The 16,201-nt window shown below is 44.6% G+C and overlaps 1 long non-coding RNA gene across 3 annotated transcripts; it reads left to right on the forward strand.

Moving 5' to 3' along the window:
* The first annotated feature begins 7,946 nt into the window (after window positions 1-7,946).
* Window positions 7,947-12,224, forward strand: LOC134468481 (uncharacterized). Of its 3 annotated transcripts, none has more exons than XR_010038811.1 (4): window positions 7,997-8,202; window positions 8,770-8,869; window positions 10,717-10,813; window positions 11,750-12,224. It is a non-coding gene; the product is annotated as an uncharacterized LOC134468481 (long non-coding RNA). The 3 variants fall into 3 exon arrangements; XR_010038810.1 differs by having other exon boundaries at window positions 10,717-10,787; XR_010038812.1 differs by lacking the exon at window positions 10,717-10,813 and having other exon boundaries at window positions 7,947-8,202.
* Window positions 12,225-16,201: the final 3,977 nt, after the last annotated feature.

Raw genomic sequence — 16,201 nt, forward strand, 5'->3', positions numbered from 1 at the left:
CGAAAAGATTTGTCAGTCAATGATGATCAGTCTATTGGACCACTACTGTTTGGTGACTTAAAGGTACACTGTGCAGGAAATGGTCAAAAAAGGTACTGCAACTATGCTGCTCATTGAAACTGGGCTGCCCATTGCCAAATTTGATCTTTACATGAAAGTTTACTAAGTAATAAACAAATATTTTCCAGTATGGTCCAAGTAGAGTCCTTTTTGCAGCTAAAATGGCTATTTTTGGAAATTCAAAATGGCGGACCATGGAGAAGATCCCCCTTTTCATGTATGAAAAGTGCAATTTTTCCAGTCATAATGAATACTTAGAATTTGATGGTGGTGGCAAGTATTCATGAAAAAGGTAACATTGGTGAACGGGCAGCATGAATTCTGGAAATAAACAACTACAAATCTCACACAGTGTCCCTTTAACCTGCCAATGTGCCCATGTCCAGGCACAGCTGCCAAAGAATGGTGCTGGTACCCTGGCTGTTGCAGCCAGGGACCTGTGCCTACTCACATCGCCAGGACTGGAGACACCTGTGCCAGCTCCGTTATGCAACGTGCCAGCCGGGACACGGAGCACTTGGAGCACTGTTTCGTGTCTGGCCAGGGCAATTTTACAGGCCCACTTTTTTGCACACCAATTAGTGTAGGTAGCCAAAGTGTCTGGTCACGCCACAGCGCCTGCCCTCTGTAATTTGTTGGTGTGCTCAATATGTCCTGGATACTTAGACGGCATGCTCAATAGGACCTCCACCTGGGTATCAAGTGGGGCAGCAGAAGGTTCACCATTAACCCCTTAAGGCGCGGCTTTATAAATTCATTGTTACCAGTATGGTAATGACCAAGTTGTGATGCACTACTAAAGGGCCTGTGTTGTGGCATAGTATTGTAGTACTGTGGTAGTTACATTTCAATGTCTATTACAGCGTGCCACTGGAGGTACGGCGTGCATTAAGGGGCTACAAACAGCGGTGAACGCTTTAGTCGTCCCACAGAGCTCGACCCTCCATCGCTTAAGTCAGGCATTTGTTCGTGGTGCCTGTTCAGACTGCATATTACTCTTAAACAGCCAAAGAATATTCCACATCACACACGCTGGTGTGTGGCATTTGCTGTCATTTGTTTTGTATTCCAAGCAAAGCTTTTCTTGTCCGACATAATTTGAGATCCTAAACCTCTATGAGATTTCTCATAACACGCTTGATATCACACACAAAGGCCTGCGCAATGTGCTGCACATTTGCATAGAAATGCATTGCACACTAGGAGTGAGTGATTGCTAGCAAAATTCATATTTATGAACAGAGGGTTATGGATTGTCATGGTGGGGAGGGGAGGAAGGGGGTGGGGGGGGGGTGTTGCTGGCGTTGCTGCTTAAAAATATTGTTTTGACTCAAGTAGATGCAAAACCAGACTGCAGCAGCAAACATTATGAATCTGCTGACGGTAAGAAGAGCGCAAACTTACTACAGAAGTTCAAGCCCAACTCAAACAACTTACACCCAATCTCTACCTCAATTGGAACCATTGGAAACTGCCAATGTGAATAAACCCAAAGTAGGTTCAAATGTTCTCTCTGTGATAGATTTCCCGATGTGCCGGAACGGATTTAAGAAGATTTACCTGCAGCAGCTCCAGACACCAGGACGGCAAAGAGGAGTGTGATTCCACATTTCGAAAGCATGGTGCACTTTTCCTTTCCTTTCCTTCGCAGTTTATGGCAAATCAAACACAATTACGCAAATAAAACCACGCACACAGACATGCTCACTCTTGCATGTACATTGTCCCCCCTAAAAAAAACAAACAAAACAAAACAAAAAAACGTCCCAACGATCCAGAAACAGCCAACAAGTCAAGTCAATGTCCAGGTGGTGACCAAGTGACCAGTAGTCCCTCTATCTTAGGTGGATGTCCAGGTGGCTTTGTAGGAATCAGTAGTGCCCATGGGAGATCGGAAAGCTCCTGTCGAGCCGCTGACACTGCACTGGAGGTCATAACAGCTCAAGCTGCTGCTGCTGCTGCTGCTGCTGCTACTCACTCGCCCGGAACAAGGAGGCACGGCGTCCCCAAGGTGGCATCCTTCAGAATCCCTCCTGCTCTGGTCAGTATGGCAAAGATGGATACCATTGATTGATGGGCTTTTGTTTTGCCTGTGTACTGGCTTACCCTTGTTGCGGAGTGTCGGTGAGTATGTGTGTGTGTTTATGTGTGTGTGTGTGTGTGTGTGGGTTTGCAAGACAGAGGTTTGAGTGGTTGGCCCAGTGAAGGAAGTAGAAGTGTTAGAGGTGTTAGACAAGTAAGAAGTGAGCGACCTGAGAAGGAGTGTGAAGAAGCTCAAAAAAGGAATAATCTGTTTATCTTCTGCTCAGACGTAATCCCTGCTTTACCCCATGGGGAGGGAGCTCCAACGTCATCCTGTTAGTGGCTTTCGCCAGCGGAGCATCTGTCACTTCCCCCGAAGTCAAGTTCTACATCCATTACCCCCCTGCACTGCACTGGTCTCCTGTCCTATACCATTTACCTCCTTTACACCGTGCTTAATGCCACCAGGACCCGCCACCCCCCACACACCCCCTCCTCTCCTCTCCTTCCCTTCTCTTCACACTTCAAAGTATTAACTGGCTTTCGGGAAATCTCATCCTCCAATGGAGTGTTACAGTGTCCACTCTTGTTATATCCTCAGCCTGGTCTTATCCACTCGCCTTCCCTACAGGGGCTCCCGAAAACACTTGCTCAACACCAACTCCAACATGTCATCTTCTTGTATCCTGCACTGCCATGATGGCTTGGAGCCTATTTACGGTACTTGGGTTCTTTGTTCCATGTCTGTGTTTGGGTGATGTTGGGTACAGGAGCGTCGTACAGCGGGGTAAAGTGTGACTGAGTCACCAGGGCGCCATGTATACAGGGGCCCCACACAGTGTCTGAATTACGTATGTAGATATATGGCTGGGGGGGTTCATTAGAGCTGATTGCACATAGGGCCCAAAATTTGCTGCTACGCCCCTGGTTGGGTATCCGCTTACTGTCTGAGCAACTGCAGCTAGATAAGACATGTTGTGTCTCCCGCTGGGTTTACTGCGGATGATAGCGCTTCTTCTGCTCTGTTGGATGACTCCTTTGTCTTGCAGATACACACTCGCCTTAGGGACACTAAGCCTCTTCGGGTTGCCCGTTAAGGATGAGAAGGGGAAAGTTGGAAGCATTTCTCCGAAAGTCTACCTGACACATCTTGACTGTTTCGGTATAAATAGGGCTTGAGAGTCCCACCCCCTTAGTTTCGCATTCACAGGACCTTAGGTGACCATCTAACAGCATGGTAGCGAGTAAATATCTTCTGATTCCAGTCATTATATACGCTGGGCTACAAATATGCTGTTTAAGGAGCTAAATTTAGATTATTCATGCAGAAGTATCAATATTTTGTTCCGAGGCCGTCTGCATGAAAAATGTGAAAAAACACACCCTTCTAAATCGTTTGGTGTTTGGTACGAAAAATTATACAAAAAATATCAGAAACCTCTGGCACAATTCAAAGGGGATGGAAATATAATTTTAATACAGCCATTGGATTACATGCTAAAATTCGTGAGGTCCCATGAACTCGGAGGATGTGACGTCACTTTCAAGCCCTATATAACTGTGGTTGTAGCTGTGGCCATGCTGACCGCAATCTGGGTTTAGATGCAATGCATGCAGGGGTGTAGCAGCAAATTGTGGGTCCTATGTACAATCAGTTCCAATGGAGCAACCCCCCATCCCCCCACCCCCACCCATATATCTACATAAATAGGACTGTGTGTAACAAACACTCGCACAACATTCTAAACTGGACCCCTTGCAGAAGCAAAAATTGTGGGACCCCTTCCCTGTCTGTGGCTCATGCCTTGTGCATCTGTCCTTAAATGGCCTACTGGGGTAGTCAGGTGGGGGGGCACACAACCCAACCACCCCCACCCTGGTAGTGGCGCCCCTTCTCTCTTCGATTCGACACATCATTCTGAAAGTCACTCTGCCATTCCTTCAGCTCCGCGGACCGCTATCTCGTGCCCAATGTGCCCTATTCAAGCTAGCAGAACAACAGGAGATGATTAACACTGAAGGTCATGTCCTGTATTTTACTTTTGTTGTCAGAGTAATCTATCTGGTGCCATCAATCATAAGTTCTTTGAATTAATTGCTCGTTTCAGACCGAATAATAGCAGGCAATTCTATTATGCGGCAATTTGCTCTAGTGATTAATGCTGGCAAGTAAAATTCGGAAGACTTTTGTGTACATGAACGTGAGTATACTTGAGGTGGCGGTGAGTATTTCATCAGTCAAGATGACGGCTGGATGGATGCGTTTCTCTCACGGGCTGATTTGCCATGCGACAAGCTGCAGCCCCTCTCACTTAAAGGAACAGTCCACCTCCTTTCAGGAAATTTCTAATATGTAGTTAAGCCCTGGTAAAATATGAGAATACATAGGATTTTTTGTCTTTGTTGTATATCCATATTAAGCATAGCAATGGAAGTCTTCGGAACCAAACAAAACATCATCAAATGTACTTGTAAACTACTTGTAAAATACTTTTACTTTAAACTTATTATTACGTCACAACTGCTTAATTTTACCAATAACTATATCTGAGTCATTTTTTACAGACTTCCATGTAAATACCAGCATGTCTTACAATATTAATGTAATGCTGTGCGCCACCTTCTTTAAAATATCAGTTTACTCCTTTATAACGTGCTGCTGATTGACTGTCATGAGAGTATGTGTTATGTAGCGGTGGCATTTTTTTTGTTTGTTTGTTTGTTTGTTTGTTTGTTTGAGTTTTTTTGTGGAAAAGCTGTGTGCATTAAAATAAAGGCATAATGGCATTATTATTGCACCATCATGAACCCATGGCCTAATGGCCAAATTGCTCTTTGCCCAGGGAATTAGATTTCCTAAAACTGCCACTGTTTCCTCTCCTCTACTCTATATTTCAATCCCATTTCCATATCTAAAGTAGAGTAGTAGTATAGAGCAGAGTAGAGCAGAGTAGAGAAACTTTATTGATCCCCAGGGGGAAATTCAGGAAGGGCCCTTCAAGCCTGGCACCAACTGCTTTACCTGACTCTTGCCCTCTGGTATACTGTACTTTTGTATGTGTGAGGAAAGGGAACGCCCCCGCGTGACGTTGCTGAACGCAGCCAGATGATGTACGTAGTGCATCAGGTTACCAACTGCTACCATTGCGTCAGAAACCTGGTTACCTAAATAATGGTAAGTCGCTTCAGATAAAGGTGTCTGAGTAGAGTAACATAATGCCAAGCTGTTGATAGTCCCAGAACGTGTCAGGTGGTGTAGGAGGATCTGCTTATTTATATCAGTGTTTCCCAACCTTTTCTGTATCGCGTACCCCCTAAGCCTCTTAGTTGTGCCACGAGTACCCCCTAATTCATGTTCTATATCGCTTTCTCTGTCCTGATGTGACTGTTCCATACATTTGTTATAATAATAACATTTTTCCAAGTACCCCCTACAGTGTGCTCACGTACCCCTAGTGGTACACGTACCCCTGGTTGGGAAACACTGATTTATGTGATGATCACTTTGTTTCGAAAACGGAAAAAGGAAGTGTCTGTGAAGCTTTTCATTCATCGAGGCTACGTTAGTCAGAAAAGTTTAGTTGTACATCGCTTCCAACTAAACTGTTGACTCACAAGTGTATCATGTCAAAGTGGATGATGTCATTCCAAGTGCATGTCCAGTTAAGTTGCCAACCAGTTCAGTAGAGTTCTAGTTCATGAGTCTATACACGTGCCCGCACCCGCGCCCGCCCGAGCCCGCGTCCTCTGTGTGTGTGTGTGTGTGTGTGTGTGTGTGTGTGTGCGTGTATGCGTGTATGCGTGTGTGTGCATGTATGTGTGTTTGTGTGTGTATGTGTGCGTGTGTGTGTGTCTGAGTGTGTGTCTGCGTGCGTGCGTATGTGTCTGAGTGTGTTTATGATGTCCATGTCTCCATATTAGCACACGTGTGCAAGAGGGTGAGTGGCGTGTTCCGTGGTTATGGTAGCGGGGGAAGCGTCTGCCTGCTGCGCATGTGATGGGATCAGGGAGCATGAGCGTGTCAGGTGTCAGGTGAGGCCGAAAGGGCTTGGCCTCCACGCCGCGTGCCGTGCTGGCCAGCAATGTGCCGCCTGTCACACCACGCGTGACCTGAGCCCTCCCTGGCCCCTGGGGGCAGCGCTGAGCCGGTGTCGGGTCAGTGCTTCAAGAACTATGGTGACCATGCGGCGTGAAGCACCATGATGCAGTGCATGCTATTCTAGATACTGCTGCAGCCTCTGACACTGCATATGCAAATTTGTCACAAAATGTGCCTTCCAGGAGGGCCCACAGCAACCTGTAGCCTTGGGGCCAAAGGCCATCTTAATCCAGCCCTGCCCTGGCTGCACCGAGACTCAGGGTGTTGCATATGAGCTTATTGCCCCTACTGGTGAGGGAGTATGCCTATGAATGAAGCCCTCCCTCCCATCTGAAAAGACCTTCGACCCCCACACTGCTGCTGCTGTTACGGCGGTGCTTTGGTTTACTGCAGTCCTGCATGCATCACTCCCCACACACACTAGCACGACAAGAAACCAACAACACTCAAGCCTTTCAGAAATGAGATTGTGATCCACCACTGAGCCAGCTGCTTGGCTTAGTGGCAAAGGTGTTGGATTAGAGATATGGAGGTTGTGATCCACCACTGTGTAGCATGTAACACATGGTACATACCATTTCAAGGTAAAAAAAAAAAACAAACAAAACATATACACATGCATTTTAAGGCAGAGGAAGTATGAAAAATTGAAAACTTGGAGGAGAACTCTAACTTCATAGAGCTGCCTGCCTTGATCCTTCTCCCCAGCTACAGTAGAGATGTAGAGTAGGTTAGAATACTAATCCCGGAGCTAAAACATTAATTTTTATACATACAAGATACGAACGATATCGCACCCTAACTATTGCAAGATGTATTTGTTGACAGTATGAAGTGTATGAAGATGTGTAGGAATACTTTACTTTATTGATGTTTAACGTTTGGAATATGGAGTATTTTAAATTAAAGATGCTTGTTTGGAGGTAATAAAATCTAAATCTAAGAAGGCTTCAGTCTTTCCAGCCGCATCAGTTCACACAGCTACTGTTCCTAAAAGGCAGTGCATGTTGCCTGTGGGGTGGAAGCACGCCAGCGACGCTGGCTGAATTCGAAACGGGAGGCAGTGACTCGATGACTCTCCTCCTACATAAACAGGTCACTGATCAGAGAGGCGAAGTTAGCTGATGAGGCAGCCGTTACGAACGGCACTAACGAGTGCGCCGCCTTGCGCATTTGATGTTACGGCGATTCTTGCTATTCTATGGCGGGAGTTACGTTCATCACGTTAGCGCTTAGCTTACGCATGCTATTTGAACGGTGAATGATCGTCAGACGGCGGAATCGTAAAATAGGCTATAAATAGATCTAGCGACAGCATATTTAGATACTACAATGTTGATTTATGCATTCGATTTTCAATATCTACATACATAAGTGTCAGAATAAAGAGTATGATAAGGTAGTAGCTTGGGTAGTAGCCATGTTTGTTTTTCAGGTTTCCGGTTGAGAGGGAGGTGGCGCACAGCATGTTGGGTACCAAGGAAGCGAAGTCAGCATCTGATGTATCCTTGAAATATCCTCGTTACGCCCACAAATGCAGTCAACTGCCGAGAGAGGAAATAAAGCAATTTTTCGTTTCGATCCACACTTCATGACTCGATGTCCAGTTAGCTCACTGGAAGGACAGCTGCCTTCCCTGTTTCGAATTGGGCCGCTGAGGCAGGGAGAAGGAGTAAGGACTCGCTGCGGGACGCGGGACAGCCAACCTCAACGGCCACAGCCACATACGATCAGCTGGCGGCGTGATGACGTAGTGTCCTTGAGCACGTACATTTACTGGCTTGGTGAGTTGGCGCCGTAACACACAAGCGGGACATTTCAAAACAACTGGATGGCGTTTGCAGCAATTATTCACTCAATCGGCGATTAATCTTCGATTAAATGTATAAATATAACTGCTTAGGTAACATTAGCTGCCCAAGGACTACTATCAGTCGGAGAGCGAACACTTCAACCTCGGACCACCAACTAATAGCTAGCTGTTTCGGATAAGATAGCGTCAAGCTAAGAAGTTATCCTTGGTAAGTTTTTCAACATCATCTACTTCTGTTTCAGATCTTGTGTTTTATTTAATTTGTAATATATTGTACAGTACCGAATTACGGCAGATAAACTGTTGGCAAAACGTTAACATAAGGGTGTTGACGTTTTGTCTGTTTGATCGGAAGGATAGCGAGAGCTAACCAGGCTTCCTAGGTGTTTTAATAATCGTTTTAAGCTTTAAAGTTATGACATCCGTTTCAAAATGACACTCGGTGTAGCAAACGGCTCAAGGGGTACCAGTACCGGTATTTCATATTTCGTGATTATGAGATTTATTAATCATGGAGGACCAGGCTTGCTACTCCTTTGGAATAATATTGGGATTGTGAAATGAAATCCCTTTCAAATAGCACTCGGATTGCTTGCTCTACCACAGTGATCACGAATTTGTTTTTTTGTTTTTACTTCTAACAAAATTACATACTGGGTTCGGTGACCTTGCTGTGTTGTGTTTCCTGTGCTGTGTTTTTCAGTTTGAACTGAACTATCTTTTGTGTCTGGCATGTGTCTCTACTAACATTAACATGGCTTTTTGTTTCTGGTAGGCATAGAGAGGCAGGTTTCAGAAAGAGGGCTGATTTCACCACTAACATTGATGGGGTGGCTCCCACCATCTTGTGGTGAACACAGCAACTTTGGCAAATGGTGAGAATCTAAAATGTGTTTTGTTCTGCATTGTTTGTAGATATTAGCTATTCAACACATTACAAACTGGACCAACAAATGTCATACCCTACAGTCCTTGCTAAAAGTTGTGTTGCCTATCCATTTTGTTATATAAATAACAAATAACATATAATAAAAAGCTACAGCCCTCCCAAAATAAGGTTTTATGTACAAAATAAATTATTATTTTTTTCTACCATGTGAGTAAGCTTACATGTTCAAACATGTTCAAACATGTTCAGTACATGTTCAAACATTAATGGCTGTTTTTTGTTTTTTTCTGAGTGAACAAGACATTTAAGCTGTTAAATATGTTGTTAACAGGTCAAAAATCATTGTGTCAAAGTGACATCAGCGGTGAGGGGTGTGTGTATTCACTTTCGTGATATAGTGTAGTGTGTGAGAAGGGGCGAAACATTTATTTTTGCTACCATGCTTGGCTATTGAGAGGATACACTTTTTTTTTGTATAACTCACTTGTTTACTACCACACATGCTTGACACCATCTAAAGCAAATGTGTTTATCTTAAGAGAGATGAACAGACCAAGGATATGGATACAGGCTGTATGCAGGGTTGTAAAAAGTATTAAAAGGTGATAAATTAATAAGTCAAAATTTAATGGCCTTAAAAGTTGTACATTTGCTCAAAAGGTATTATATTTTTGAAAAACAATGTATTATTTTTTGTTGTTGTACCATTTTGACAGAAAAAAATGATCGATTCTGTATCTGAGGGCAGTCATGGGTACACAGGTAGGGCATCAGGTTGCCAACTTGCCAGGTTGGTGGGGGGAGTAATTAACTAGAGCTCTCCCCCATCCTCCTCCATGACTGAGGTACCCTGAGCATGGTAGCCTACTGTCCCACCGCACTGCTCCCTTTCCGGCGTCTTTTTGCAAAAAAACGAAAGTGTAGTGTATTGTTAAGGCGGTAGAAATAACAAAAGATGTCTCGTGAATACTCGCATCGGAGTGTCGTGATGGTTGTATTTTTTTTTTTAAAGGTAATGAAAAAAGGTATTAAATGGTAGTGAATTTGACTTCAAGATTGGTATGGGATAAAGTAAACAAATTTACTTTAGATGGTGTCAAGCATGTGTGGTGGTAAACAAGAGAGTTTTACAAAAAAAAGTGTATCCTCTCAATAGCCAAGCATGGTAGCGGGACCGACATGGTTTGGGGATGCATGAATGCATGAATGCTGTCAACATTGGCAATCTGAAATACACCTAAAAGAAACATGCATGTCAACATGCACTGTGACTACTGAAGCAGATCATGATATTCTCCATAGGATTGCATTCAAATCTCACACCAATCTATTTAAGCTAGGTGCACATTCAAAATGTTCAATGCAAAGAAAGGTTGAAACGCAACCTTTGATGATGACCTCCCTTTTCATTTTGAGACGATTCGAGCCAACACAGCCCCTTCTCTACCGGATTTTAATCTGGGGTGTACTCAATTTTGTGAGTACATGTTCAAACATTAATGGCTGTATTTTGTTTTTGTGAGTGAACAAGAAATGTAAGCGGTTAAATAAGGTCACTAATCATTGTGTCAAAGTGACCTTTCTGTAATGCTTTCCTATGAAAAGATATACAGTACTCACAAATCTGCAAAAACTGTGAGGGGTGTGTGTACTCACTTTCGTGATATGCTGTAGTGTCTGAGAAGGGGCGGTGTTGGCCCGAAACGTCTCTAAATTGAAAGGGATTAAAAGGGAGGTCATCGGTGTGTGTTTCATCCCTGCCTTACATTGAACTTTTACAATTGACAAATCTTTTCTGCTGTCCTCACCAGCCTCTGCTGTTTTTGTCTGCAGCTAGACAGCTGTCGTGCCACACAGAGATGCTGCTCGTCAGGATGTTCTCTCAACCCCTGTAGAAGGTGGTGGTGAGTGTAGATGTGGGAAGGTCGCTGTAAGTACACGATTATTATTCTACACTATCCTATCTGCACATGCGCACCACGCAAGGCTGCAGGATCCGCTCTGCGCATCTGCAACACGATTCGTGGAGCATGGTCACCCTTGAGTTCGCTAGAAGCCGATCTGTAAGTGTTGTTTGGCTAAAACCCGTCTGTAACATTTGTTTTATTCGAGTAGCCGAGGCTATATGGCATTTTTTGTGGTTTATTGACACACCACGTAATGTTATAAATGTAGTATGGGGAAAATACTCGTAATATTATAATGGTGTAAGAAATCATTTTCTTGTGTTTATTAAAGTTAAAGATTAACGGGAGACTGTGGCCGTCTGTCAAAGATAGCCGAGGCCTATTAATCACAAATGAAGAGTGTTTTGTCAGCGTCTTGACAGGCTACAATTCACAATGAAGATGGAATTAGTCAGAGTAGGTCCTTACAGATCAGCGAAACGAAGGGCGACAATGCTTCACGTATCGTGTCGCGCATTCGCAGAGCGGATAGTACAGCCTTGCGTGGTGCGCATGTGCAGATAGGATCGTGCAGAAAAAATAATGGTGTACGGTACTTACAGTCGCCTCCTCATCCTTTGTAGGAAGTAGAATCCTATCTGCACCTTCTTAACCAGAGCGGTGGTGTTGATGGTCCATGTGATTGTGAGGTCATCTGGGTGCAACAACTTCATTTTTTGTACATGAAATGTCATTTAGGTGGGTTTTAGTTTTTATACGAGTGATTTCTGAAACCAAATAATTAATTGAAATTAAGGTTATTAGCTGTCGGTCCAACAACATGGATAGGTGACAACTTTCTGCAAGGACTGTAACTTTACATATCTTTTCAACCTGGTGTCTGGCGTTAAAGTGTGTGTGATTTTGATGTGCCGTGTGTGTGTGTGTGTGTGTGTGTGTGTGTGTGTGTGTGTGTGAAGTTCAGGGTCGACGTGCCGGTAATGGGTCTGATGATTTACATGATGGTGATGGAAAGTCAGCATCAGGACCAAGGCGGCACCATGGCCCCATCAATTCCGTAGCAACCACTGCTTCTCCTCCTCATGACTCAGACAACTGCACTCCAGGGCTCCACCATCTCTGCATCACACCAGAGCCTACCAATACTGTTCCTGTGCCTACACTACTTTGTTGCACCTCCAGCTGCTACAGTGCAACCCCTTCCCTCTGCCTGACTCTCCACGTGCTGCTGGTCAGCCTGCCACTGCGCCTATGGACCGTCTACGGCCACTGTGTCAATGCTCTCGGCTGCACCTCAGACTGTCTATGCTGAGGTGTGGGCACCACCTGGGGGGTGCGTCAGAGATTCCAGGGTGTGCATAGAATTAGTTTGTGTTGAGGTTGTGACCAAAAAAAAAGCAAATTGTTATTATAGTAAAGCCAAATTAAAACACATTTTGGTCTCCATGTAATGCTATTGAGGTATTGATAATGTTTCAAGCGAGAATCATTGTAGTTATTTACTTACAGTAAATCATTTATTTGGTGCGTAATATGCATGCCAAGAAGTTGGGGTTGGGGGTGTGCGGCTTGTCTTGGGCGCAGGTAACGTCTACGCAATAGCAGCTTCCTTACCTGCTGCTCAGAAGGAGGTGGGGACATTTAGAAGCGATTTGGTTTATTTATTGATCCACAATTTTATTTATTTATTTATCCACATTTTCTTTTTGTACACAATTTTTAAAAACATTTCTTAATGTCTCTATGCATTCAGATGTAGGCTAAACTTTCCATCTGTTTATGTTGTGTTGTGTTATGTTATGTTTGTGTCATCTATTCCGGCTATGTACAGTTGTGTGTGTGTGTTCATTTCAGTGGTGTAGTCTATGTAGAACGCAGCTATACGGAGTATACCCACTTCTAAATTTTAGGGGCTTCAGTATACCCAATTAAAATTGATTGATCCATTATTTAGAATGGCATAAATATATACAGTATACCCACTTCAAAAAATGCTCGAATATACAGTATACCCACTTCAAAAAAGTAGACTACACCGCTGGTTCATTTGATATAGTGTGATACATTGCCATGTCTATTGTGTAGACCAGTGTTATCCAACCTTTTTTGTCTTGCGTACCCCCTAAGCCTTTTTGTCATACCACGAGTACCGCCTCACTCATGCTCTATATACCAATGTGTATCCATACATTTTTAAAAATTTTCCAAGTACCCCCTACAGTGTGCTCGCGTACCCCTAGTGGTACACGTACCCCTGGTTGGGAAACACTGGTGTAGACTGCTATATAGCCTACTTTAATTCCTTTGGGATCATTTACTCCAATCTATTCTACTACTCAAGTCATCAAAATATCACACTGAGTGGTAGTTGAGTGTTCTATCTTTTAGCTCAGAAAGGACTTTTCATGTAGGCCTAAATAAATTTCCACATTTCATTACAGTCTGGTTCAGTTCAGCAGGTTTATTGCCTACATGCACCTACACAAACACAGGTTATATAAATCGTTTTTTTAAGTAGTTTAGCACTTGGAAGCTTTATATCTTATTTAAGAAGACATAGGCAATTGACAACCTCTCTTGGGTAAAGGTAAGTAGGCCTAAACTGTGTAACCCCTCCTAATTTATAGACAAACATGTTAACAGGAGAGTAGGCTATTATAAGAGTTTTTCCCCCCTCAAATTAACCAATAGCTTATTGCTTTTTAAAGGTATTTCACATGTCCCTTTCTTATCAATATCTCTTTCCTCAAGTCGACAACCTTGCTTATTTATTATTACTGAATTATAATTAATAATTGTTTGGGTTTTTCGTAGGCTAAGTCGGAGGTCGACAGACACATTGCTTTTGAAATCGGGGGTTTGATCTTCGTTCTAAACATTTCTAACAATATCACGTATTAAATAGCTAACAATGTAGTATATTGTTAGAATGTTCTGTGATCGATTGGTTTACCCTATGAGGAGCGCATTGACTCCGTGTTCGATATGCTTTGCCTGACTTGAGTCTGTAGTATGTGAGCGGCAATAAAAGTCACATACAAAGTGTCTCACCAGGTAAACAAGCCTCACCGTTTATTTTATAGAGTAACAAGTACTCAACATGGTGTCAGAAGTAGTCTTTTCTTACTCTACATGAGACGCGAGACTACAATAGTTTTCGTTTGATCCTCCGCTGTGGAAAAGAAAAGTTTAGTTTAACGTCTTCAAGTGATCGAAGGTACGTCAACGTTAGCTAGCTACGATGGACCAGTTTAAACCTCCAGCACCGCTAGTGCTAACCGGCAACATCAGCGAGAATTGGCGCCGATGGGAGCAACGGTTTCAGCTGTATATGACGGCTACGGGAGCGGACACAAAAGCTGAACCAGTGAAGATAGCCATTATGCTGCATACGGTCGGCGAGGAAGCGCTCGAGATCTACAACACAATGGACGTGTTTGTCGAAGCGGGTGAGGATGGACAGCCCGGTGAGCTAACGGTGAAACACATATTGGATGCCTTCAGAAAGTATTGCATTCCGAAAAAGAACATTGTATTTGAGCGCCATCAGTTCTGGTCACTACCGATGTCTGAGGGAGTCAACGTAGACCAGTTCGTGACTGAACTTCGCCAAAAATGTAAGAACTGTGAATTTGGACAAACTGAGAATGACATGATAAGAGACAAGCTAGTGTTTTCTGTGCCAGACGTTCGCGTGAAGGAGCGATTACTGCGTGAAACGGACTTAACTCTGGATAAAGCAGTTGATATCTGTAGAGCAGCCGAGGTTACCAGATCACAGATGCGAGCCATGAGATCGGCGCTGCCAGAGGCATCCGTAGAGGCTCTTCACAAGGTGTCTGCCAGCTACGACAAGGGGGGAGTCGCCATGAAAAAAATGTCACGACCACCTGAGAGAAAGACACAGGCAGCCAGCAGCAATGTAAACAAATGCAGAAATTGCGGCGGGGCGCACAAACCTCGTCAGTGTCCAGCATTCGGTGTCATCTGCCACAACTGCAGCAAGAAGAACCACTACGCGAAGATGTGCGCGTCAACACAAGACAGAGGAGCCACTGCCCGGGGCGTGCACGATCTTGAGGTAGAGTCACTGTTCATATCAACAATGTCCTGTACTCAACCCAAACGCACTCAACAAGATAATTCGTGGTACACAACAGCCAACATAAAAGACACAGAGGTCAAGTTTAAATTGGACACTGGGGCAGATGCAAATGTGCTACCTCTGAGCATTTTGCAGAAGATTCCGGGTCCTCATCAGCTGCAACCCACACACATCACACTCGTCGCCTATGGAGGAACACGCCTGAAGCCGGAGGGCACCGTGAGACTTACCTGCGATGTGGCCAGAACGACGACAGATCTTCTGTTCTTCATCACCAAGCACTCCTCCACTCCGATCCTGGGCCGAGACGCATGTGAACAGCTGCAGCTGGTGAAAAGAATGCAGACCATCGCACTCAAAGCGCCAGCCACGAAAGAGGAGCTAGTGGACGCCTACCCCTCCGTCTTCAGTGGGCTGGGACAGTTTCCTGGGGTGCACCACATCCACACAGACCCACATGTGGCCCCAGTTGTGCACGGCTGCAGAAAAATCCCCATCGCTGTCATGGACCGTCTGAAAACGACGCTACAAGACCTCGTCGAATGAGATGTCATAAAGGGAAAACCATCTTCTCCATCCTAGACGAAAAGGACGGATACTGGCAAGTGAGTCTGGACCAGCCCTCATCGATGCTCTGCACATTCAGCACACCGTGGGGCAGGTTCCGCTTTAAGAGACTTCCTTTTGGCATCAAGTCCGCCAGCGAGGTTTTCCAGCAAAAGAACTGTGAGACATTCGGCAACATTGAAGGAGTGCACATCATTGCAGACGACATGATCATCGCCGCTGCGTCTGAAGAAGAGCATGATGCCATTCTACAAAAAGTAATGGACACTGCACAGAAAAACAACATCAAATTCAACAAAGACAAAATACAGTACAAAGTGGACTCAGTCAAATACATGGGCCATGTAGTCACCACGAAGGGAGTGAAGCCGGACGAGTCCAAGGTGTTCGCCATCAGAGACATGCCGCAGCCAGACGACAAGAAAGCACTACAGAGACTGCTGGGAATGACAAGGTACCTCTGCCAATACATCCCAAATGAAGCCAGCATCACAAGCCCACTCAGAGAGCTGCTACGAAAGGACGCTGCCTGGCACTGGAGCCACCAACACACCGCTGCATTGGAGAAGCTCAAGACCGCCCTCATGCAAGCCCCAGTACTCCAGTTCTACGACCAGAGCAAGCCACTCACCATACAGTGCGACGCATCGAAAGACGGACTCGGCGCCTGTCTGCTGCAGGAAGGTAGGCCACTGTCTTATGCATCACGAGCACTCACAGACTCTGAGAAGAATTATGC

Source organism: Engraulis encrasicolus, chromosome 18 (assembly GCF_034702125.1).
Source record: "Engraulis encrasicolus isolate BLACKSEA-1 chromosome 18, IST_EnEncr_1.0, whole genome shotgun sequence".
NCBI lineage: Eukaryota > Metazoa > Chordata > Actinopteri > Clupeiformes > Engraulidae > Engraulis > Engraulis encrasicolus.